The sequence below is a fragment of the Somniosus microcephalus genome, chromosome 16 (genome assembly GCF_052327205.1).
Source record: "Somniosus microcephalus isolate GS21.2 chromosome 16, FLI_Smic_1.0, whole genome shotgun sequence".
Classification (NCBI taxonomy): domain Eukaryota; kingdom Metazoa; phylum Chordata; class Chondrichthyes; order Squaliformes; family Somniosidae; genus Somniosus; species Somniosus microcephalus.
Window position 1 is genome coordinate 65,603,097 of NC_141002.1, and position 23,912 is coordinate 65,627,008.

The following is a 23,912-nucleotide window of genomic DNA, read 5'->3' on the forward strand; positions in this document are numbered from 1 at the left end:
GGTACATAAGATAAGGAAACAGATCAACGGTCCACATGACGCCCCTTTCGCCCAAAGGCTAGACCTCGGCTGGGTCGTTGTTGGAGACGTGTGCCTCAAGGGCGCTCACAAGCCATCTCAGGTGAGCACACTCAAAACTTCCATCTTGGAGAATGGTCGTCCAAGCTACTTTACCCCATGCAGTAGTCCGATCCGAGTGACAGAGAAGCTCAGTCATACGGCTCAGCCTCAGAAACCCCCAGCGCTGATCTCCACAGACAGCACACAGATGATGCTCACTGGAGAGAACCCGAGTCAGTCAGTCTTCTGTCGCACCGCCAATGATCACAAACTTGCTCCATCGATCGACGACATGAGATTCCTCCAGATTATGGACAATGAGGTCTCTCGTGACAGCTCTAACAGCTGGGTTGCACCCTTACCCTTCCAGAACCCCAGACGACGGCTGCCGAACAACAGGGAGTATGCCTATAGTCGTCTTAACTCACTCCATCGCACACTAGAAAAGAAGCCAAAGATGAAAGCACACTTCCTAGAATTTGTCAAGAAAATGCTTGTCAACGATCATGCAGAGATAGCTCCTCCACTCCAGGAAGGCCAAGAATGTTGGTACCTCCCTTCCTTCGGAGTTTATCACTCCAAAAAGCCGGAATAGATCCGCGTGGTGTTTGACTCCAGTGCACCGTATCAGGGAGTCTCTCTCAACGACGTACTCCTCACAGGGCCCGAACTCAACAACAGCCTCTTGGGGGTACTCATCAGATTCAGGAAAGAGCCCGTCGCCATCACTGCCAACATCCAGCACATGTTTCACTGCTTTGTGGTGAGAGAAGACCACAGAGACTTCCTCCGCTTCCTGTGGTATCGCAACAACGACCCCAACAGAGACATTGTGGACTACAGAATGCGTGTCCATGTCTTCGGGAATAGCCCGTCCCCTGCTGTCGCCATATATGGACTAAGGAGGGCTGCCAAGGAAGAAGACGACGACTTTGGCAGTGATGTGAGAGGGTTCATTGAACGAGAGTTCTACGTCGACGATGCACTGAAGTCATTCCCGACTGAAGCAGAGGCCATCAGTACCCTTGGACGAGCTCAGGAACTACTTGCACTATCCAACCTCAGGCTGCATAAGATAGCCTCTAACAGACCAGCAGTGATGGAGACATTCCCCCCTGAAGATCGTGCTAAAGATGTCAAGGATCTAGACCTCTTCAGAGATTACCTCCCCCTACAGCGTAGCCTAGGAGTGTCTTGGAACATAGCAACAGACACGTTCACGTTCCAAGTCTTAGACGACAAGAAACCCTTCACATGGAGAGGATTGCTTTCTACAGTCAACAGCCCATACGACCCTCTCGGCTTCTTAGCCCCTGTCACCATACAAGGCAGGCTGCTCCTCAGGGAACTCTCCACACGCGCTGAAGAGTGGGATTCACCCCTCTCTGAAGAGATGGAAGCAGAGTGGGACAGATGGAGAGACTCACTCCAAGACTTACAGGAGATCCGAATACCTCGCTCCTATACGTCCTTCTCTCCCTCAAATGCCCAATTCAAAGAGCTTTGTGTCTTTGCAGATGCATCCGCTAAGGCCATTGCAGGTGTGGCTTATCAGAAGGTCACCACTCAAGATAGACAAAGCAAAATCGGCTTCGTCTTTGGTAAGGCCAAGTTGGCACCCCAGCCAGACCTCACCATACCCAGATTGGAACTGTGCGCAGCAGTATTAGCAGTTGTGATTGCAGAGTTCATAGTAGAGGAGCTTGATCTGAAGTTTGACAGCATCACGTATTATACAGACAGCAAAGTGGTGCTAGGATACATTCATAACCAAAGTAGACGGTTCTACGTACACATGAACAACAGGGTCCAACGTATTCGACAGTCCACATCCCCCGACCAGTGGAGGTACGTCCCCACAGACCTGAACCCAGCTGACCATGGGTCTAGATCTGTAACAGCGTCCCTTCTCGACAGCACGACTTGGCTGTCAGGACCTGCTTTTCTTCAGGATCCGTCCCCGCACTCCTCCAAACTCAATGAGTCATTCGACCTCCTCAACCCTGTTTCTGACTCCGAGATACACCCACAAGTCACAGCGAACGTTACTCAAATCTCTAAGGACCTGATGAGCACCAAACGCTTCGAGCGTTTCTCCAAATGGAACACTCTCATAAAGACGGTAGCACGCCTAACCCACATAGCTCGTACCTTCTCCCAGTCTGCACAAGAGAGTAGCTGCCATGGGTGGCACATCTGTCATAAGAGTCCCTCTGAAGAGGAGCTCAAGAGAGCCAAAATCCTTGTGATGAAGAGTCTCCAACACGAGTGTTACTCAGAAGAGTTGAAGTGCATAGCAGCAGAATGCAACCTACTCCCTCACAGCAGCCTACGGAAGCTGCATCCTATCGTCGACATCGACGGACTGTCTCTGAGGTGGTTCTTCTTTTGTCACCAGAGGACCCCAGTGACAAGTAAAGTTAGGACTATGTGGAGTCGTTAACGACCCCAGACGGGGAGTGTTCTGGACTTATTACATGCAGATAGCACCCTCTGGTGGTAGCTATTGTATAGCAGTGTTAGTATACAGCAGAGGTCATTTAACCTTTCTTCCTGTTTGACCCCGGAAGTAGTTTGCCAGAAAGAAGCTACTTACTGAGTAATGGAGTATTCCATGTGAGAATCTCAATCTTATGCCATCTCATCTCATATGCTAGGCCAGACGCAATATCTGTGAGTATCCTTGTTTGTTAACATGATAGCAACTTTGTCAGTGTAGTATTTGACAATACTATGTTTATAAGAAGTAATAGTTGGTATTTACAGAAGTCTAGCTCAAATGTTAGTTAGTTATACAATTAGTCTATTCTATTGTTATATAAATATGTTTATATCTTATGTAACATCTAATGTACAGTGCTCAGTTCTATGTACAAAACATACTTTGTCTTTGTTTACAGTTTCACAAATTTGTTCAAGTAAAGCTTCAGAACAACAAACCAGCTTCTCGAGGAATTATTTGAATAAGTGTTTAACTTGCTGGATAACTAGATAGGAGCGCGTCTAGCGAGATCAGTACAGTTGGCCCCTTTTCCCTGCCCCAAAATAAAACTTCTCACCAAAACCCAACCAGGTAGGCTGCCCACTGCACTGTGCCTATGACCAGTGAAATAAAAGCACATCTGTAAATGAAGGCAGTGGGTGGGGATTTACACATTCCCTTATCTTTTTAAAAAGAAACAATGCTGGAAAGATATAGCAGGCCTATCAACATCTGAAAAATATAACAGCATCTTAAATGTAAACACCAATGGTGAGCAAGCCAGAGTTGAACAAATAACATCAAATTAGAACCATATTATCTTGGGCTCAGGGTTTGTTCAAGATGCCAGCCCTGTAGTTGCTGTAAATGCTTTTTATTCTTTATCCTTCGAATGATTTGTGTGCCAACCAAGCGATATTTTTGAACAGAAAGCAAAATACTGTAGATGCTGGAAATCTGAAACAAAACCAGAAAATGCTGACCCTTGATGTCAACCTGCTTTTACCTCTACCAATAAAAACAGAAAATGCTGGAGAAACTCGGCAGGTCAGGCAGCATCTGTGAAGAGAGAAACCAAGTTAATGTTTCAGGTCGATGACCTTTCGTCAGAACTGGAAAAAAGCAGGAAATGGAACAGATTTTTAAGCAAGTGAAGAGGTTGGGAAAGGTGGGGGGGGGATGAAAGAACAAAAGGGAAAGTCTGTGATAGGATGGAAGGCAGGAGAGATTAAGAGACATTGAGAGATATTTAAGGCAAAAGGAGATGGTAATGGAACAGGTTAAGAAACAAAGGATGGCTCTAGATGAAGTGTAAATTGTGCTGGCAGAATGAAAGACAGCTGCCATGTGGGGGAGATGAAAAAAAGGCACAGACAGAAGTGTGGATAAAAAATATATATATATTTATATATATGATAGGGGCCGAGGTTATGATCTGAAATTGTTGAACTCTGTGTTGAGTCCGGAAGGCTGTAAAGTGCCTCATCGAAAGATGAGGCACTTCTACCAGTCTCCTGGGTCGCTGAAATCTGCTCTGCTTTACCTGTTTTTCATGCTTCTCTTTCTACCCGCCTATCACCAACCTCTTTAAACTATTCACACAGTCTCTGTGCCTCTTATACATCTTTTATGTCTTTCATTATACCTCCTATGTTAATGTTACTCTGGTTCTCCACTTAAGCACTTCGCAGGTCATTCTATTTCTTTCCGTGCATGTGTGTTTGTGTGAGAGTTTGCCAGAAAGACAAATGAGCAAGTTGGTTATTTATGGAAAAATAAACCATCTGTGAGTTGAGCTTACAAAACTGATTAGCACAAAAAGCAACACAAGTCAAATAGTTTTATTAGTCAAATGTTCTCACTTGGCATTACTCGTGATATTTCTGTAAGTCACCAAATCCCATTTTATATGCTTTATATAATTCTCTCTGTAGTTTTCCCTTTATAATTGTTTTTCTCCCCATTCCTTTTGATTATGATTTCATTTCTTTACTTGCCTTCTAATGTTTGTAAAGTCATTCCAAAACTGGACTACTAGGGGGTAATTTTACCAATGGGGACGTGATGATGGCAGGACTGCTGCTTGTCGGGTTTTAGTCCCACCTCCATCGACGTCTGGCCAACCCACGCTATTTTCCCTTGATTGACCTTGTTAAGCCCGCCCAGCGGCCAATTAAGGGAAAGCCGGTAACAGAGAACGTCAGCATATGACATTTCATCTGTCAAAGGAATACCTATTATATTCACGTGATCACATGCTGAGTTGTCATTGGCCTGCAGGCATCTGTAAGGACTGCTATTGTTTTGGAAGACCCAAAAGGGGTCTTAACTCCATCTTGTCCCCATTGTGCTGTATGACTGAGATCACAGACCTGATGCTTCATAAAAGAGTTTAAACTGTAATACTCCGTTGTCCTGCAATTTATTAGTTTTGTACAAAGTGTGCAAAACAAGACACCCGCCATCAGTTTCTATCATTTTCCCAGCAGTCCCGCCTCCCCAGGGCTGGCAAAATTGCCCCCCCTAATCTCAATGGCTTTTGTAGGCTTGTACGTTTTCATTCACATTCAGATAGTTGGAATCTGACTGTGTGCAGATTACAAATAACAATGCGCTCGTTGAACGATGTTCAGCTTCAAGAATGCATACATTTCATTATCTTTACTACAGACGTGGGTCAGTCAGAAACCTCAGCCAATAAGTAGGAAAGCAGAGAATTTCCCAAAAAGCACTACACACTCTTTCAGCAATACATTTAAAAAGGCAGAAATGGAAAGGAAATTTAAGTTGCCTTTATTGCTGTACATGAATGACATTAGTTCACACCAGTCATGTCAGCCATGGCTCAGTGGGCAGCACTCTCACCTTCTGAGTCAGAGTAGGTCGTGGGTTCAAGTCCCACTCCAGAGACTTGAGTACAAAAATCTAGGCTGACACTCCAGTGCTAGTACTGAGGGAGTGCTTCACTATTGGAGATGTCACCTTTCGGATGAGATGTTAAACTGAGGCCCTGTCTGCTCTCTCAAGTGGATGTAAAAGATCCCATGGCACTATTTCAAAGAAGAGCAGGGGAGTTATCCCTGGTGTCCTGGCCAATATTTATCTCTCAATGAACATCACTAAAAAAACATATTATCTGGTCATTATCACATTGGTGTTTGTGGGAGCTTGCTGTGTGCAAATTGGCTGCTGCGTTTCCTAAATTACAATAGCGAGTACACTTCAGAATAGTACTTCATTGGCTGTAAAGTGCTTTGGGATGTCCTGAGGTCATGAAAGGCATTATATAAATGTAAGTCTTTTTTTTCTTTTAGCACACAGTGCTACATTCGAAGCACAACTGGGAGTCCTTGCACAGTGGCAGATATCCCCAAAAACATCTTCCAAAAATGTGAGTCTTCTGAAAGTGAATGCCTCTTTATTGCTGTGGGTTACTTCAACTGTGCAATTTCATTATACTCATTGGAGAGCTACAATGAAACAATGAGACTCTTGTAGAAATGTAGTTTGCACTTCATACAACTGAATGTTTTAATTTAACAGTAACAGCTTGCCTTGGTGAGGCAAAGCAACAAATTCAGACAATCCGAATCAAATCAGATAAAAATGTTAAAATGATATTGAAATGTTGAAAGTTTAAACAGCAACCACAGAGAGCATCCACGTCTAGCTCAATTTTATTATAGGGCCAAAACGCAGCAGACTGGATTTTACTCCTTAAAATAGGACTTCCAAAAACTGCTGCATGTATTTTCTTTCCTTGTCAATTTTAAAGCCTTAACTCCATTCAATAAAACATGTATTCTTCTAAAAATTCTGATGGGCCTGTTTCTTCCTCGGCTCCCTTTCCACCTGTACTGTCATCAATATAATGCAACAGGGTTGATTTTGAGTGTCCTCACCTGGCACACCGCTGATGCGGCCGGCTCCATTTTTGAAGGGGCCTACCGCCTGGTGTCCAAAGCGCCCACCTGTTTCAGGTAATAGGCCCCTTATAGTATGGAAGTCTGGGCCTTAAAATGTAAATAGGATCCCCATAGCCATTTTAGGTCGGAACTGGTTGGAGCCTGTGTAGTGCAGGTTCTGATCTGTTCCACGGTTGATAAGTCTTCAATTACTTTTGTGGGCCCTGGAGGAGCAGGAGTACACCTCTGGGACCCACAACAATAATCTAGGCCGCTGCAGCCACGGGACCCCCACCCTCCGGGATCGCAATCCCCCCCCCCCCCCCCCCCCCACAATTTGCCTCGCTGGCAGCAGCTCCAGCCCGATTTTCAGGCTTCAGTCAGGTGAGCTGTGTTGGGACACCGGTTTGGCGCCCTACAACTCACCTACCAAGGCCGAAGCTTCAAAATGAAGCCTCTTTGCTGCTGGAATGGGCGGCCCACAAGCGAGCTCTGTCAGTCGGGTGGACAAAGGTCAAAATTGACCCCCAACATTTCATGAAAAACAAATGCTGGCGAGATGTTGAAATGGCTGACAAAGTAGAAGAGAAGAAGTAAAGAGCATTCAGGCAATTAATCTACAGAGGTGTTGACCATGATCAGCTCCTTGTTACATCCTGTGAACAGCTGAATCAGGGTATCAACCTTGTTCCTTCAGGCTGGGTTTAAATCAACAATATTTTGGATGGTCTGAATTAATCTGAGAATATCCCCAGTTACCATATTTAAATTGACTTTTATTCTTCCCTTCTGTGAATAATTCTTCCATGTTCTAATTTAAGTAGCAGCAGCAACAGGAAATAAAGAGCAGTCATTGCATCAGCTATTTGGCTCCTGGTGATTGACTGCTCAGTATGTACTGGAAAGCTCTTTTGCCAGTTGCCACTGTTCGAAGTTCTCTGGGGGTACAACACAGATGTCTTCTCTTACTTTAGACTATGGGCTGGGTTCAGCTGCTCATTCTTTTGTAAAGCAGTTTACAGTGGTCACAATATTCCACTTTCATATTGAAATGCCAGTAATGCCACTGGCTGTGACAAAACAAGTAACCCATTGAAACGCTAAATATTTTTCAGCCTGTGATGTTTCTTAGCACCCCCCGCACTTACAATCATGCTGAGCTGCTGGTGACATGCTACTTTGAAATCAAGTTCGTGTCGTTCACAGCGCTAAGTCCTTGGTTTAATTCACACCCTCCACTGGATGCAAGCTTTTATTAAGTAGATAAAGTAAGAGATGAGAAAATTTCCAGTCCATCATATAGCATTTAAAATGACTACCCTGTTTTCTCTTTCTCACAATAAGGCATCTAGTGGAATATTTTGCAATATTATGCATGTATGTAGTACATTATTAAGTATGTAGTGACTGTACATCCATCTATACATTATTACAAGTCTCGCATATTCTGTCCCCATATCTTACTTCCTGTTGTTACAATTTTATGTTGCTTTTGATGTTAATATTTATAATGGAAAAAATCCCTCAGGAATATGTCAACGATATTTAAATAGGAAATCCCTATGTCAACATCGTGTCACACTGTATCTGTAGCCCTCAGGCCGCTAGGTGGTGCTGTGACGTGGCTGTATTTCAGGTTCCTCACCAATGATGGCACTGTAGTGTGACTGCTAATTTATGTATTAACCCGATTTTCAACTATTTTCCCAATTTATTGGGTGTTTAAAGCCTGATTTTTAGGTTTTCAGGTGTAAATGCACACTTAGGAGCCCCACCCCCTGCTTTGCACCCCTACCTGCCTGACTTTTTAACCTCAAATTGTAGCCAATACAAAACCCACCTGCTTTGTTTGTTTTGTCTGGAGATGAAGGCCTCGATATTTACAAGGAGGCGGGGAGGGAGCGAATTCGCTCCCAGATATCCTGGCCAGAAAGGGGCTGTCTGGGTTGCCTCCTTCCTTCCACTTCCTCCTCCTCCTCTTCCTGCTCCTGCTCCTGAGCTGGTGGCGGTATCCCTGGTGGCCAGGTTGTGGAGGATACAGCAGACCACAACAAATCGGGACACACGCTCCAGTAAGTACTGTAGGGCTCCTCCAGAGTGGTCTAGGCAGCGGAACCATTGCTTGAGCACCCCAATGGTCTGCTCTATGATGTTTCATGTGGCAGCATGACTCTCATTGTATGCATGCTGGCCACGTGTGGTTGGGCTGCGGAGCAGAGTAGTGAGCCAGGTGGTCAAGGGATAGCCCTTGTCGCCCAGTAACCACCTTCTGGTTTGTCTTGGTGTCTCAAAGACTGAGGGAACAGCGGACTGGTGCAGAATAAAAGCATCATGACTGCTGCTAGGATAGGTATTCATCATGATGTGCTGAGCATGTTCGCACACCAACTGCACATTCAGCGAGTGGTAACCTTTGCGGTTGTGGTACATCTCAGCCTTTATATACAGTGCCCGCAAAGCCACGTGCATGCAGTCAATGGTACCCTGCACCATGGGGAAGTCCGCTATCCTGGCAAAGCCACGTGCACACTCCGTCTTCTTCCCTCTGATCAGAGAGAAGACAATGAATTCCCCCCTCCCGGCATAAAGAGCTTCTGTCACCTCTCTTATGCAGCAGCGGACAACGAACTGTGAGATGTTACAGATATCACCTGCTCCAGCCTGGAAGGATCCCAATGCGAAGAAATTCAGGGCCAAGGTCACCTTCACAGCCACTAGCAGCGCTGTCCTTGCCCTGGTGTGAGGCTGCAGGTCCGGTTGCAAGAGGTGGCAGAGTTCTGTGAGCACCTCCTTCGTAAAGCGCAGATGCCTTACACACTGCTCCTGGCTCAGACTGAGGTAAGAGAATTGCTATCGGAAGATCCTAGGTGCATAAGGCCTTCTGCTGAGAGCCCTTCTCCTCCGCCTCCTCCTCCGTGAGCAGCTTGTCCCCTTCTTTGCTGCCTCTGCTCCATCTCCCTGTCATGCTGCAGGCCAAGGGGATGACAACTAGAGCACCCATGGCTGGGAGCAAGTGGTCAAAAGTCAAAACCAAGGTCTTCTCCACTTGCAGCACCACTCCCTGTCACCTCACCAACTTTAAATAACTCTAGAAAGCTCCAAACACTTCCACAAACTTACACAGAGCCAGTAGAAATCAAAAAGCAAGTTACCTGAAAGTTGTTGCTGATCCCTTTAAATAGTGCTGGTAGGGGGTCCTTCCTGCTGCTGAACGCATGTTCAGCTGTGCGAGGTTAAGAGAGGGCGTTCGCTCCAGCAATGGCGATGCAAATGACACTGATTGATGTCACAATCTACCTACTTACCATACTTCTAGCACACACGCCTAACGGCCACCCTACCGCCCTCACCAAGATGGCGTCCGACGCGGCCAGCACCAGAAGTGTGCGCGCACATGCTCGGATGTCATTTTGGTCCTAATTCAGCACACATAGCACACAAAACACTGGCACTACGCAACCGAATTTCCAGGCCCTCATCTCTAGAGGTGAGTCAGTTAAAGGTTGTAGAGGCATGAGGCAGTGACAGCAAAGAGCGCAAGGATATATTAAGTCATTGGTGTCTGCTGTTTCATTAACTTATTGATTTGTTGATGTGCCCACTGCTCCATTAATTCATTAGTTCATTGGTGCCTGCTTCTCCATTGATTGATTGACTTTTTTTATGTGTCTGCTACTATCGGAATCTATTAATTCACAGTTACTTGCTTTTCCATTAATTTATTAATTGCCTTGTGCCCCCTGCTTCATTCATTCAAGGGTGCCCCGGTTCTATTATGTTATTGAATTATTGGTGAGCTAGCTGCTTTATTAATTCACTAATTCACTGGTGCCTACTGCTCTATTAAATTTGAATTCACTCTTGCATCCCTTGTTCATTAAACAGTTATGTGCTGGTTTAACCAACGTGAAGGTAGGTTGCTCATAGAAGAGCGCTGAGGGGGAAGGAGGGGGACAGGAACATAGGGGAGGGGGAAGTGGCAGTGTGGTAGGGGGGATATTGCTTTGTGTGTCATGTAATATCTGAACATACACAATAGTGTTGGGTTTCAGAGAAAATCCTTGCACCTCACTGTGGGGGGGCCAATGTAACATGTCCACATGTATGTTATATTTACATTATGGCACATGGCTGACCTGATGGGGTTGCACTTACATCAATGCACAAGTTGGGTACCTCAACACAAGTCAAAGTTGGGAAATCATGATGCACATGGAATCTCCTTCTTAGAATGCTAAAGTGTTGAGTCAGCTCTAAGTGTTATACTGAAGCCAAATGACGTTGCTACTACTCTAATTAGGACTCAGTGGAGGCAGTGCAGCTGGAGCTCATAGAACACTGTACTTCAGTGCACTGCTGGTTTTTTAGCTTTTCTCTGTTGCTATGTTGGGTCCTGGACAGAAATCTGTTTTCTCTTGGGCTGATTTTTATTTCTGCGCTGGCTTCTTTACAGTGACCTCCACAGTTGCCGTTATGTTCTACTGAAGCTGTATTCTCTGCTGAGAGTAAACCTCGCCAACCCTATTCCTGTCCTGCTCACCTCACCCACACTGCCCCGTTGGACTCTTCCAACAGATCAACAGTCACCGTCCCTCCCTGCATTTTCCTCCAGAATGTCCATTCGCTCATAACCAAGGTCCTTTCCATCCGTAATATTATTGTGGATGATTGCATCGATACCCTGGCTTTTACTGACATTTTGCCCCTTACCAAAGCCCTCCCCACCTGGCTATATTTCCCACCATCTACCCTACTCAAACTGCCATGGTGGCAGTGAGGCCCTTATCACCAAATCACACCTTGATCTCACCCTCTACTCCTCTGGTACCTTCTCCTCCTTTCTACACCTCACCTTGTTCCAATCCTCGCCTCTCCTTTAAAATCCTCAATGTTTCCCACTGCAACTAGAGTTATTCCCTGAGATATCTTCCCTCCTTTCCTGTTCACTTTCGGCACTGAGCATCTCCTCATCCTCGGTGATTTTAATCTCCATCTCTCCATTGCTTCTCTCCTCTGAATTCACTGCCCTGCTGTCCCCCCCTACACCTCTCCCTCCATAAAACTCTCCTTCCCATAGTGGCGGCCAAGCTTTTGTCCTTGCCATCTCCCATGGTTTCTGTACTTCCACCATCTCAATCAGTGAAAGGCCATCTCCAATCACTTCTTGTATCCCTCACTATCCATATTCCCTACCCCATCCAACTCCATTTCCTTCTGCGTTCAGCATTGGGAAAAAGAACTGTTCCCCCTAGTTATCTAAAACTGTACTTGCAAACTCCCAATTGCTCCGCCTTCGGCCCTCCATTCGGCACAATACTTCTGTTGTAGGAACGGAGGTTCCTATCAAAAAGACTGAGTTCGACTCAGGTAATTAAATTAATGAACTTTAATGAAATCAAACGAGTTTAAACTGGAAACTGCTAGGACACATCAATAACAGGTCTATTCTCCTTGAGGGCTCCACGAGGACTGATCCCCTGATCAGGAGAGTGACGTCATGATGTCATCACGTTCTTCCCGCCATTGGGGCATCACGTGACTAACAGTATGACGTCATCACGTGCTGTAAAGGTAACTGGGCATTGTACAGTCAAACAGTGTAATTAAAGGTACAGACACAGACAGTAACTACATTGCTGTTAAAGGAATTATGTACAACCGCTCTGAGTCCTTTGGTGGCTCCGCCACATGCGCCCCCCCCAGAATTGTCTTTAACAGAAAAGGTGAGGCAAGGAGGAGGCCTGATGAGCCTGTCCAATCGACTTCGATACCCTGGTAGAGGAAGTTGACGACTGGTGGACGCGTTGGCAGTCGGTGGTGGCTGAGCAGGCACGGCGAGCGCAGTCGGGTTGTCAGGCGGCTTTGGTTGATCAGGTGCGGTGGCAACGGGCGGTCGGCCACGTTTGGGTGGTTGAGCAACTACGACAGGGTGGTCCAGGTCCAGGTGAGCCGGCTTCAAGCGGTCCACCGAGATGTGATCCGGTTTCCCTCCGACGTCAACCAAAAAGGATTTGTCACCCGGTTCGATGACGCGGAAAGGACCATTGTAAGGAGGCTTGAGCGGATCCCGGTGAGCGTCGTGTCGGATGAAGACATATTCCGCATTCTTCAATCCCGGTGGCACGTAGGAGGTCTGCAAACCGTGATTGGACGTAGGTATCTGGGCAAAGCATCTGGCCACTTCTTGGTGGCGAACAAGTTGCCGGGAGGCGGACCATGGCTCTGTGGGAGAAGGGAGGAAATCTCCTGGTACACAGAACGGCTGGCCATAGACGAGTTCAGCCGAAGACGATTGTAGATCATCTTTGGGCGCCGTACGGAGACCCATGGGAGTTTGTCCACCCATCCTGCGCCTTGAAGACTGGCCCGAAGAGAGGCTTTAAGCGACCTGTGGAATCGCTCGCAAAGGCCGTTTGCCTGCGGATGATAGGTGGTGGTGCGATGAAGTTTGGTACCGAGCCCCTGAGCCACAGCGTTCCAAAGATCTAAGGAAAATTGTGGCCCGCGGTCAGAGAAGATGTCCGCCGGTACCCCGAAACAGGCGACCCAACAGGAGATGAAAGCTCTAGCGACGTCTGCCGACATGGTGGAAACCAAAGGAATTGCCTCTGGCCACCTAGCGGTGCGGTCCACTATGGTAAGGAGATGAGTATAACCCTGAGAAGGCGGAAGCGGCCCCACGAGGTCCACATGCATGTGGTCAAAACAACGCTCCGGAACAGTGAACGCAGCCACTGGAGCCTTGACATGACGCTGGACTTTGGCCTTCTGGCATACGACGCGGGTATTAGCCCAGTCACAGACATCGATGTGCATACCTTTCCAGACGAACTTGGCTGACATAAGCCGTTGCGAAGCCTTCATCCCTGGGTGCGACAACCCGTGTATGGCATCAAAAACCCTCCGGCGCCATGCGACTGGCACTATGGGACGAGGAACTCCCATGGAAACGTCGCAAAGGAGCATGGCACCTGCGGCCTGGAAGAAGACGTCGGTCACTTAGAAGCTAGAGGGAACGGTTCGATATGATTGGACCTCCGAATCCGAAACCTGATCTGCCGCCATGAGGGCGTAGTCGATTCCCAGGTGCACCGCGTGGACCGTCGCACGGGAGAGGCAATCTGCCACCAGGTTGTCCTTAACAGACACATGTTGAATGTCCGTGGTAAATTCGGAAATGAACGTCAAGTGACGTTGTTGACGAGCGGACCACGGTTCGGTGGTCTTGGCCATGGCGAACGCAAGGGGTTTGTGGTCGACAAAAACCGTGAAGGGGCCCCTCCAATAAAAACCGGAAATGGCGAATGGCGAGGAAAAGGGCCAGTAGTTCCCTATCGAAGGTGCTGTACTTTTTTTCATTTGTTCGCAATTGACGGCTGAAAAACGCCAGCGGTTGCCACGTGCCGTTGACCCGCTGTTCTTGCACCGCACCGATGGCGTAGTCTGACGCGTCGGCGGTAAGGGCGATAGTAGCACCTGGAAGTGGGTGCGCCAACATGGTTGCGTTGGCCAAAGCGTTCTTGGTGTCGCCGAATGCCTGGATCATTTCAGCTGTCCAGCTGATTGGGTCTTTACCGGACTTGCCCTTGAGGGCCCTGAACAAGGGTTGCATGAGTTGAGCCGCCTTGGGGACGAAACAGTGGTAGAAGTTGACCATCCCCAGGAACTCCTGCAAGGCCTTGACTGTCAACGGCCGCGGGAAAGAAGTAACCGCCTCAACCTTCGTCGCCAAAGGTTATGCGATGTCCCAGGAAGTCGATTTGTTGCAGGCCGAACTGACACTTGGCCGGGTTGATGATTAAACCGTGTTGGCTGAGATGCGTAAAGAGGGAACGCAAATGGGAGATGTGCTCCTCCTTGCTGGCACTGGCGATGAGTATGTCGTCAAGGTAGACGAAACGGAAACGCAGGTCTCGAAGAACGGAGTCCGTTAAATGCTGGAACGCCTATGCTGCGTTCTTTAAGCCAAACGGCATCCGCAGGAACTCAGAGGCCAAAAGGGGTGATGACTGCGGTTTTCGGGACGTCTTGTGGGTGCACTGGAACCTGGTGATATCCACGGACGAGGTCGACTTTAGAGAAGATAGTATTTCCCACCAAGTGGGCCGAGAAATCCTGGATATGCGGGATCGGGTAACGATCCGGAGTGGTGGCGTCGTTGAGGCGTCGGTAGTCAACGCATGGCCGCCAGCCGCCACCTGGTTTCGGCACGATGTGGAGAGGCGAAGACCAGGGACTGTTCGATCGCCTAATGATGCCGAGCCGCTCCATTGTGGCAAACTCCGCCTTCGCAGGTGCAAGCTTGCCGGGTTCGAGCCTTCTAGCCCGCGCATAAACCGGGGAGCCATTAGTGGTGATGTGATGTTCAACACCATGTTTCATCACTGAAGAGGAGAAGGTGGGCCTTGTCAGCTCCGGAAACTCCCCGAGGAGCCGCGTGAAGTCGTCTGGAGGAGGGAAAGCACAGGCAATGGAACGCGCCACGGAGGTACCGTGGAAGCACGGAATAGAGTGGAAGGCGGCCGCATTGATCAGCCGGCGGTGTCGGACATCGACTAGCAGGCTGTTGGCACACAGAAAACCTGCCCCAGGATAGGCTGTGAGACTGTAGCTGTGACGAAATCCCAAAAGAAGCGCTGACCGCCGAAACAGACTTCGACCCACCGCTTTCGGAACGTTCGAATAGCTGCGCCATTAGCCGCTACGAGGGAAAAACTGAGGTTCCCCTCTGCGTGTCGAGCTTCGACGCAGGTAGAATGCTAAACTGCACCCCGGTGTCACAAAGGAAATGGCGGCCCGAGAGGGAATCGGTGATATAGAGGAGTTTCCCCGTAGAACCAACGGCCATCGCCACCGCGGAACGCCCGTTAGACTCGGTCATCCGTCGCCAGGGACACCGCCTGTGCCTTCTTGGTTTTTTTGGGGGCGAAAAACTGCAGGGGGAACGGCAGCATTGTGCTTTCGTGACAAATCTGGTGTGGTAGGAGCACCAGCCTGCTGTAGGAGAAACCGGGACCGCGTCTGTGGGGGGTGGGCGCCTCGTGGCCACGCAACACTGCTGGGTAACCGTGAAAACCTTATCGGCTTCGGCCGCAAGCTTGGCGCAGTCAGTAATGTCGGAGCTGGCCAGGGCAGCCTGAACCTGTTCAGGCAGTTGATAGAGGAAAAGCTCCCGGCAGATGAAACATTCCGGTTCAGCACCCAAGAGCGTGAGCATTTGGCTCATGAGCTCGGACGGTTTGGAGTCCCCGAGGCCGGGCAGCGTGATGAGCCGGCGAGCACGCTCCGACTTTGATAGCCCGAAAACCTGAAGCAACCGCACCTTAATTGCATCATACTTGCTGTCAGTAGGAGGACTACCGATGAGGCTGATGATCCGGGATGCAGTTGCGCTGTCGAGGGCAGATAAAAGATGACGTGCGAATACCTCATTCTTTGGTTTAACAAAAATCTTTTCCAATGTAGAAATAGCCTCTTCATAAGTTTTACAGTGCAAAATATATTTATATACATCCGGGTCAATGTAGTTGATCAGCATATTCAGCTTATTTAGAGCCTCTTGATCCAACACGCCCAAAAAGTTTTTAAATGTACAATACCAATGTTTCCATTTATCATCCACTCCAGCAGAATTGGGGTCAGCCTTGAATCGTTCTGGTTGAAGATATCGCTCCATTCTAACAAAAAGTTAATAAATTGGAATAAAGAATAGATTTGCCTTCCAAAGTTAGGCTTTATTAACTTTAAAATTAGCAGCATATCTTTCTACATCCAGTCCCAACTAAGGCTAGAAAAGGACTGAATTTAAGGTAGCCACAACACATCATGTGATCATCAACTACCAATGAGATTACAACACATATCCCAAGGCAGTTAACAAACAACGAATCATAATACTTTTACTAATCAAGGAATAATCACCACACGGGCCAAGACTGGTTGCCCTACATTGAAGCTCCTTGTCGGCTTCTCATTGATGTGCTGGAATTGCTTACTCTCAACATCTCTTCGTACATTTGGTCTGAGCAAATCCAGACGAGATCTCAACCTTCGGTTAAAGAACATCATGGCCAGGGCCTGGTTGGTGACTGCATGTGTCACATTTCTGTAGGCTAACAGGAAATTGTCCACCTTATGCTGCAGTGGAATGTCGTCATCGCACATGGACTTTACTGCTTTTTTAAAGGTTTGTACGAACCTCTCAGCCAATCCATTTGTGGCTGGATGATACGGGACGGATGTGTAATGCCTTACCCCATTCCTTTTCATAAATCTTCGAAACTCTTCGGACACAAACTGTGGTCCGTTATCGGAGCAAATCTGCTCTGGCAAGCCGTTCCTGGCAAAAATGGTCCGTAGGACTGCAATAGTTTTCTCCGTGGTGGTGGAGGACATTTTGATCACCTCAGGCCATTTCGAGTGCGCATCCACAGCTATTAAAAACATTGAGTCCATGAATGGACCAGCAAAATCAATATGCACCCGTTGCCATGGAGATGAGGGCCACTCCCATGGGTGTAGAGGGGCATGTGGTGGTGCATTTTGGACCTTCTGGCATCCTGAGCAGCTCTTTGTCAGGTCCTCGATTTGCTGATCGATCCCCGGCCACCACACATAAGCCCTAGCAAGGCTTTTCATTTTCGCCCCTCCCAGATGACCTTTGTGAAGCTCATTGAGCACTCTCCCCCTTAACTTGGGTGGAATTACCACTCGGGATCCACACATCAAGGTCCCCTGGCATACTGACAGCTGTTCTCTTCTGGATGAGAATGCTGGCAACAGTGAGTCGCCATGTGCTGGCCATCCCTTCACCGTCAAATCATATTCCCGAGACAGTGTCGGGTCATTTCGGGTCTCCTTCTCTATACCAGCGTTAGTTACTGGCAAGCATTCAATTATAGTCGAATGAAATATTTCGACAGGATCCACTGCTGGTGCTTCCTCCGCAGTAGGCAGTGGCAGGCGTGATAGCCCATCAGCGTTTCCATGCTGTTTCGTGCCCTTATACTCAATTTCATATTGGTGCACCCCTAGAAAAAGGGACCATCTTTGTAGCCGTTGCGCAGTCATCACCGGAACGCCCTTCTTTGGATTAAAGATGGAGACAAGTGGTTGGTGGTCAGTCAGCAAGGTGAACTTCTGCCCGTGCAGATAGTGATTGAACTTTTTCACTCCCCACACTAGGCTGAGGGCCTCCCTGTCAATCTGGGCATAGTTACGCTCGGCTGAGGTTAGTGACCGAGACGCATAGGCTACTGGCCTCTCCGAGCCGTCCGGGAATTTGTGCGACAGCACCGCTCCAATGCCATAGGGTGATGCATCACACGCCAACCAAATTGGTAGTGCTGGGTTGAAATGAGCCAACACCTCTTTTGATGTGATCAATGCTTTGCTCTTCTGGAAAGCTCGTTTACATTCGTCACTCCACTTCCATGGTACCCCCGTTTGCAGTAGGGTGTTCAGTGGGTGTAGTACGGTAGACAAATTCGGCAAGAACTTATGGTAATAGTTCACCAGCCCGAGGAACGACCTCAGTTGTGACACATTTTCCGGTGCTGGAGCCTTGACTACTGCCTCAATCTTTTCAGGGGACTTATGTAACCCCTCTTTATCAATAACGTGGCCACAATACGAGATCTGCTTCTGGAAAAACTCGCATTTGTGGTGATTAGCTCGGAGCCCATATTCCTTCAATCTAGTGAGCACCTGCTCCAGGTTGGCGAAGTGATCACTGTCATTTTCGCCCGTGACCAGGATGTCATCCAAATAACACTGGGTCCCTGGAATCCCTTGCAGGACTTGTTCCATTGCCCTTTGCCAAATAGCCGGAGCTGATGCTACCCCGAACACCAGCCGGTTGTATTGGTAGAGACCTTTATGAGTGTTGATCGTGAGGTACTGTTTCGAGGCTTCTTCTACCTCCATTTGCAGGTACGCCTGGGCCAGATCAATCTTAATGAAGCGTTTCCCTCCAGATAGCGAGGCGAAAATATCTTCAATCCGCGGAAGCGGATATTGTACAGTGTGAAGGACTGGGTTCACTGTCACCTTAAAGTCCCCACAGATGCGAACCTTCTTTGGTTCCCCAGACGTATTACTCAACGACCTCTTCATTACAGGAATGATGGGTGTAGCCCACTCGCTCCAGTCCACTTTGGACAGTACTCCTGAACGTTCCAAACCTTCCAGCTCTGCTTCGACGGCTGAGCGGATCACATAAGGTACCGGTCTGGCCTTAAAAAACTTTGGGTTTGCATTTTCCTCTATTTTGATCATCGCTGTTATGTCTTTTAGTGTTCCGAGTCCCTGCTGGAACACTTCTTGTGCGTCAGTTAGCATTTTTGACAGTCGTCCAGGTGTGACGTCGTCATCCTTTTTGGCATCTACAGTCAGTGCTTGTATGGAATGCCAATCTAGCTGTAACTTCCGGATCCATTCACGTCCTAGTAGTGGTGGTCCTCCATCTGGCAATACATATAGGTCCATTTTTGGTGTTTCCTTGCCGTTATATATAACGTTCACCCTTATTTTTCCTTTGGGGTAGACTTTTTGCCCCGTGTACTGTGGAAATATGATTTTGCCCTTACTAGTGCATGATGGGATACTTGACATCTAATGTATTTTTGTACCATTGCCTGTGGACTAAAACCGAGTCAGCAGCAACTAACGTAATCTTCTGACCTATTGCAATTAAGTTAATCACAACCTGCCAGAACAATACATTGCAGAACTATTGGGTAACCGCACTGCTAATGACATCTGGCCAAAGAATGAAAACAATTCTGTTAAAGGGCAATCTCGTTTCTCTTTATCTGCATGAATACTGACTAGCTAACTTTTATACATGATCATATTGAACTTGTGTTCTTCACTGTATAAATATGATAATCAGACATGAGTGAGCAAATCATTTTTTGGTAACAAGATTCAAACAAAACCTCCTGACAGAATATAATTAACTAACTTTGTCTGAAGACATTTCTGTCCTGCTGACCTTTTGATTGTCCTTGTTTAAACTCTTAATTCGTTTAAGATGATACAATACCATTACACGTGATCTATGGAACGCTTGCTTGTTTGAGTGTATAAATATGCTGCATTCGCTGATGTCCTTTAGAGATGTTGGCCTAGCCTTTGTCCAGGCAGCTCTCTCCTTGTATACACTTGTATGCAAGTAAAATAAAGCTTTGCTTATCTGACGGTACAGTTTGTTTCAGAGTCTTACTCGGAGTCGAGACTTCGACAGTACGTCTTCAAGACAATCTTTGTATCTCTCAAGGGTATATGTGAGAATAGCTGCTTGTAGTCCCTTCGGTTTATGACTGTTAAGGCTGATCCTGTGTCCAATTTCATTTTCACTTGGACTCCTGCTATCTTGAGCGTGACCCAGATAGTTTGGTGATCCTCTGTTTTGATCACATTATGTAGTTTCAGACAACCCAGCTCCTTGCTTCCGGAGTCTGTATCACTCTTCTGTTCGTCTGAACTACTCTCCGTTACCTTATGTACCTTCTTGTACTTCTCCTGTGGAGATTTCTTGCTGCTGGTTTTCTTTCCCGACCTGCAGACTCTTGCTATGTGTCCTACTTTTCCACACTGTCTGCACACTTTGTCCTTGAACCAGCAATCATTATGGTCGTGTGTTGTTCTGCCGCAGCGATAGCACTTCACTGTTCCGTCTGACATTTCATTTGTGCCATATTCTTGTGGTCTTCGTTGTATCTCTGCAGCGCCCCGTGCGGCTGCTTCGTGTGATACTGCAATGCTGAAAGCCTTGTCCAGCGTAAGGTCCCGTTCCAAACTGGCAGTGTTTCGATAGCTTGCGCAGTTCCGTTAAATACTCAGCATTACTTTCATCTTTATGCTGGTTCCTTTTGTGAAACTTAAATCTTTCTGCTATCAGCAGCGGTGTGGGGTTTAAGTGGTCCTGTAGGATTGACACTATGTTTTCAAAATCCTTTTCTACTGGCTTCTCTGGGGTTACTAGGTTTCGTAGTAAGCCATACGTTTTTGCACCCATTGAATTCAACAATACCAGCGCTTTCTTGTCATCTGGCACTTCATTAGCCTTACAGTATACTTCTATGCATTCGACATATGTCGTCCAATCTTCGACTTCATTGTCGAACGCTGTGATACTGCCACTCTTCGGCATTTTTGGGTGTGGTTAGACTGGCTTAAAATGGCGTCTCCCGCGCTTTCCTTTATTCCCCGCTGCGGCTTAAAATGGCGTCTCCTGCGCTTTCCTTTCTTCCCCGCTGCGGCTTAAAATGGCGTCTCCCGCGCTGCTGCCAACGCCGCTCTCGGCGGTCCTCATGGCAAATGGCAACGCCCTGTGGGTTTCATGCGCTGCTCCTGCGCTGCTGCCAATGCCACTCTCTGCGGTCCTCATGGCAATGGCAGCGTCTCGCGTTTTCCTGCGCGCCTCTCTTCCCCCATTGATGCTGCTCGGCCCTTGAACACCGGCTGCGCTCTGCTCTCTCTCGTCTCTCTCCCCGTTGACGCCGCTCGGTCCTGAACACCGGCTGCACCCTATGCGCTCTGCCCTCTCTCTCTCCCCCATCGACGCTGCTCAGCCTTTTTCTGTGCCACTTGGTCGGCTCTAGTCGCCGCTGTCCGGGAAGGGTCTGCGCAGTACCTGTTGCCAGCCCGTTTCGCTGGACCACCGTGACTGGAAAGCCAAGCCTGGCTCTCGACAGCCTCCCCTGCGATGCTCAAATCTCCGCTGGATGACTGGGCGGTTGCCCGTGGTCGACGCCCGTGCTTCTGGACTCGACCTCCTTCCACTGTTCTCCAGGAGCAAATCCCTGGGAGGTGATGCAGAGTTGCAGGTAGGTTCGAATCTGCCTCGTCGCCAATGTTAGATCCATGTATCTTAATGTTGTGTCCTTCAATAATCAGACAAAAGACTGCAGGGAACAATCAACAGGTGTTTACTGAATGAGGGTTACTCTAGAACTAAGTGTACAGATCACTACTCAGGGTTTATATACAGGTGTGGTCACTGCCGGTACTACAGTATACAGGAGCTGTAAAAAGTAGTTCTCCCCTTAAAGGTACATACATTACACTATCAAAAAGACTGAGTTCGACTCAGGCAATTAAATTAATGAACTTTAATTAAATCAAACGAGTTTAAACTGGAAACTGCTAGGACACATCAATAACAGGTCTATTCTCCTTGAGGGCTCCACGAGGACTGATCCCCTGATCAGGAGAGTGATGTCATGACAGCATCACGTTCTTCCCGCCATTGGGGCATCATGTGACTAACGGCATGACGTCATCACGTGCTGTAAAGGTAACTGGGCATTGTACAGTCAAACAGTGTAATTAAAGGTACAGGCACAGACAGTAACTACATTGCTGTTAAAGGAATTATGTACAACCGCTCTGAGTCCTTTAGTGACTCCGCCACACTGTAGCCATTAATTTGCTCACCTCCACCTTTGATGCACGTCACCAACACTAGTTTTCCCCCCCTGGTATGGCTCCCATTTTTACTCCCTCAAGTCCAAGGCACACAGACCTGAACGTATCTGCTGCACACTGCTCTGGCTAGCCACATCAAGCACCATCGGGCCTAATTCTCCTCTACCAAAACCGTTCGCCACTCCAAGAACATCCAGGAGAGCAAAGTTAACCTCTGGCTTTTCTTTTCCACTACCAACCATGTCCATAAAACCCTCGCCCCTGACCCTGCCACCCTCACCTCCAACAACAAGTGCAGGGAGCTCATGGACTTCTTTGTCACTAAAATCGAGACCCTCTGTTCTGCCTCTGCTGCTTCCCACATGCCTTCTCCTTGTCCACCAAGCTTAAATAATGTTATCACCATTATGTCAGTAATGTTGGTGAAAAAACTTAGGGGCAGCAGTCAGATTAAAGAATTTGTGCTGCATTTGTACAGAAGGTGCTGTTCTCAGACTGGGCTCCGGCCAGTACATGCACACAGTCCAATTTATGCCAAGCTGATACCATTTATTTTTTCCAAATCTTCAAACCTCTGTTTAAAGTAAAAAGTAATAGAAAAAGACTTTGAAATATGAGAAACATGGTAGAAAGGTCTAAAAATGAAATGCAGCAAAGTTTAAACTATATTCTGGGGAAGGTTCTACAGTACAAAAATCCAAGTTAAAAGGGATATAAATGGCAACTGGAAAGTAATTAGGAACAGTGATCAATAAGATTTTCCATCTGAGCAGTGGAGGTTTTAAACTCGAGCTGGCAGGGAGATGTGTTCAGGGTATGTTCCCTAACGTTTCGGGCATTTCATACAAAAAGCACAAAATCTGATACATCCTGGACGTGTGTCTATTCCGATAAAGGTCAGACATTTGGAAAAATCAGTCGAGAGAGCCAGGAAAGAAAGACTTACATTTATATAGTGCCTTTCACAACCACCAGACGTTTCAAAGTGCTTTACAAAGTACTTTTTTGGAGTGTAGTCACTGTTGTAATGTGGGAAACATAGCAGCCAATTTGCGCACAGCAAGCTCCCACAAACAGCAATGTGATAAAAACCAGATAATCTGTTTTTGTTATGTTGACTGAGGACACCAGGGATAATTCCCCTGCTCTTCTTTGAAATAATGCCATGGGATCTTTTACATCCACCTGAGAGCAGACGGAGCCTCGGTTGAATGTCTCATCCGAAAGACGGCTCCTCCAACAGTGTAGCGCTCCCTCAACACTGCACTGGAGTGTCAGCCTAGCTTTATGTGCTCAAGACTTGAACCCACAACCTTCTGACTCAGAGGTGAGTGTGCTACCAACTGAGCCACAGCTGACGATATTGAAGTATCCCAAACCCTCTTATCTACCAAGTGCTCCCTGTGAATAACAGAAATATGCCTAAATATTGTAAATAGAATACTGTAGTTAGCTTGAAATTAATAAAGCTAAAAACTAATCTTATATTCTGTGAAACAATAGTTTAAAGGGCTCAGCTATTTTATCCAGTGACTAGTGGAGCCATATAGATGAAGATGGATCTAAGTTCAATCCCCAGTTTGTGTTGAATTGGGTGATCTCAGCCACGACAGGAATAGAGGAGTTACAATGGCCCTGAAATTAGGATCGGGAGCTTGCCGCGCGTGCAAGCCCCCGATCTGCACTCACCCTGCGCGCTGACATCTGAAGCCCGGGCCTGCTTGCATTTCCTGTCACTGGCCCGGTTCAGATGTCGGCACAATGTGCTTACCTGATCCAGTGGCGTAGTTAGTGCGATGTGCCGGCTGGGATCAGGTGAGCACTCTGCAGCCAATCAGGGGAGAGGAAACTCATTCATGAGTTTGATAGTAAAGACTGTCAAACTCATGAAAAGTACAGGCGCCCAAAAGACTAGTTTAACTTTTTAATTAAAATTTTTAAAAACATCCCAATAATTAAATAAACTATAAATAACTTTTTTAAACTATTTAAAACAATTAATAAAATTTTTGAAAAATTTTTTTTTTTACGAA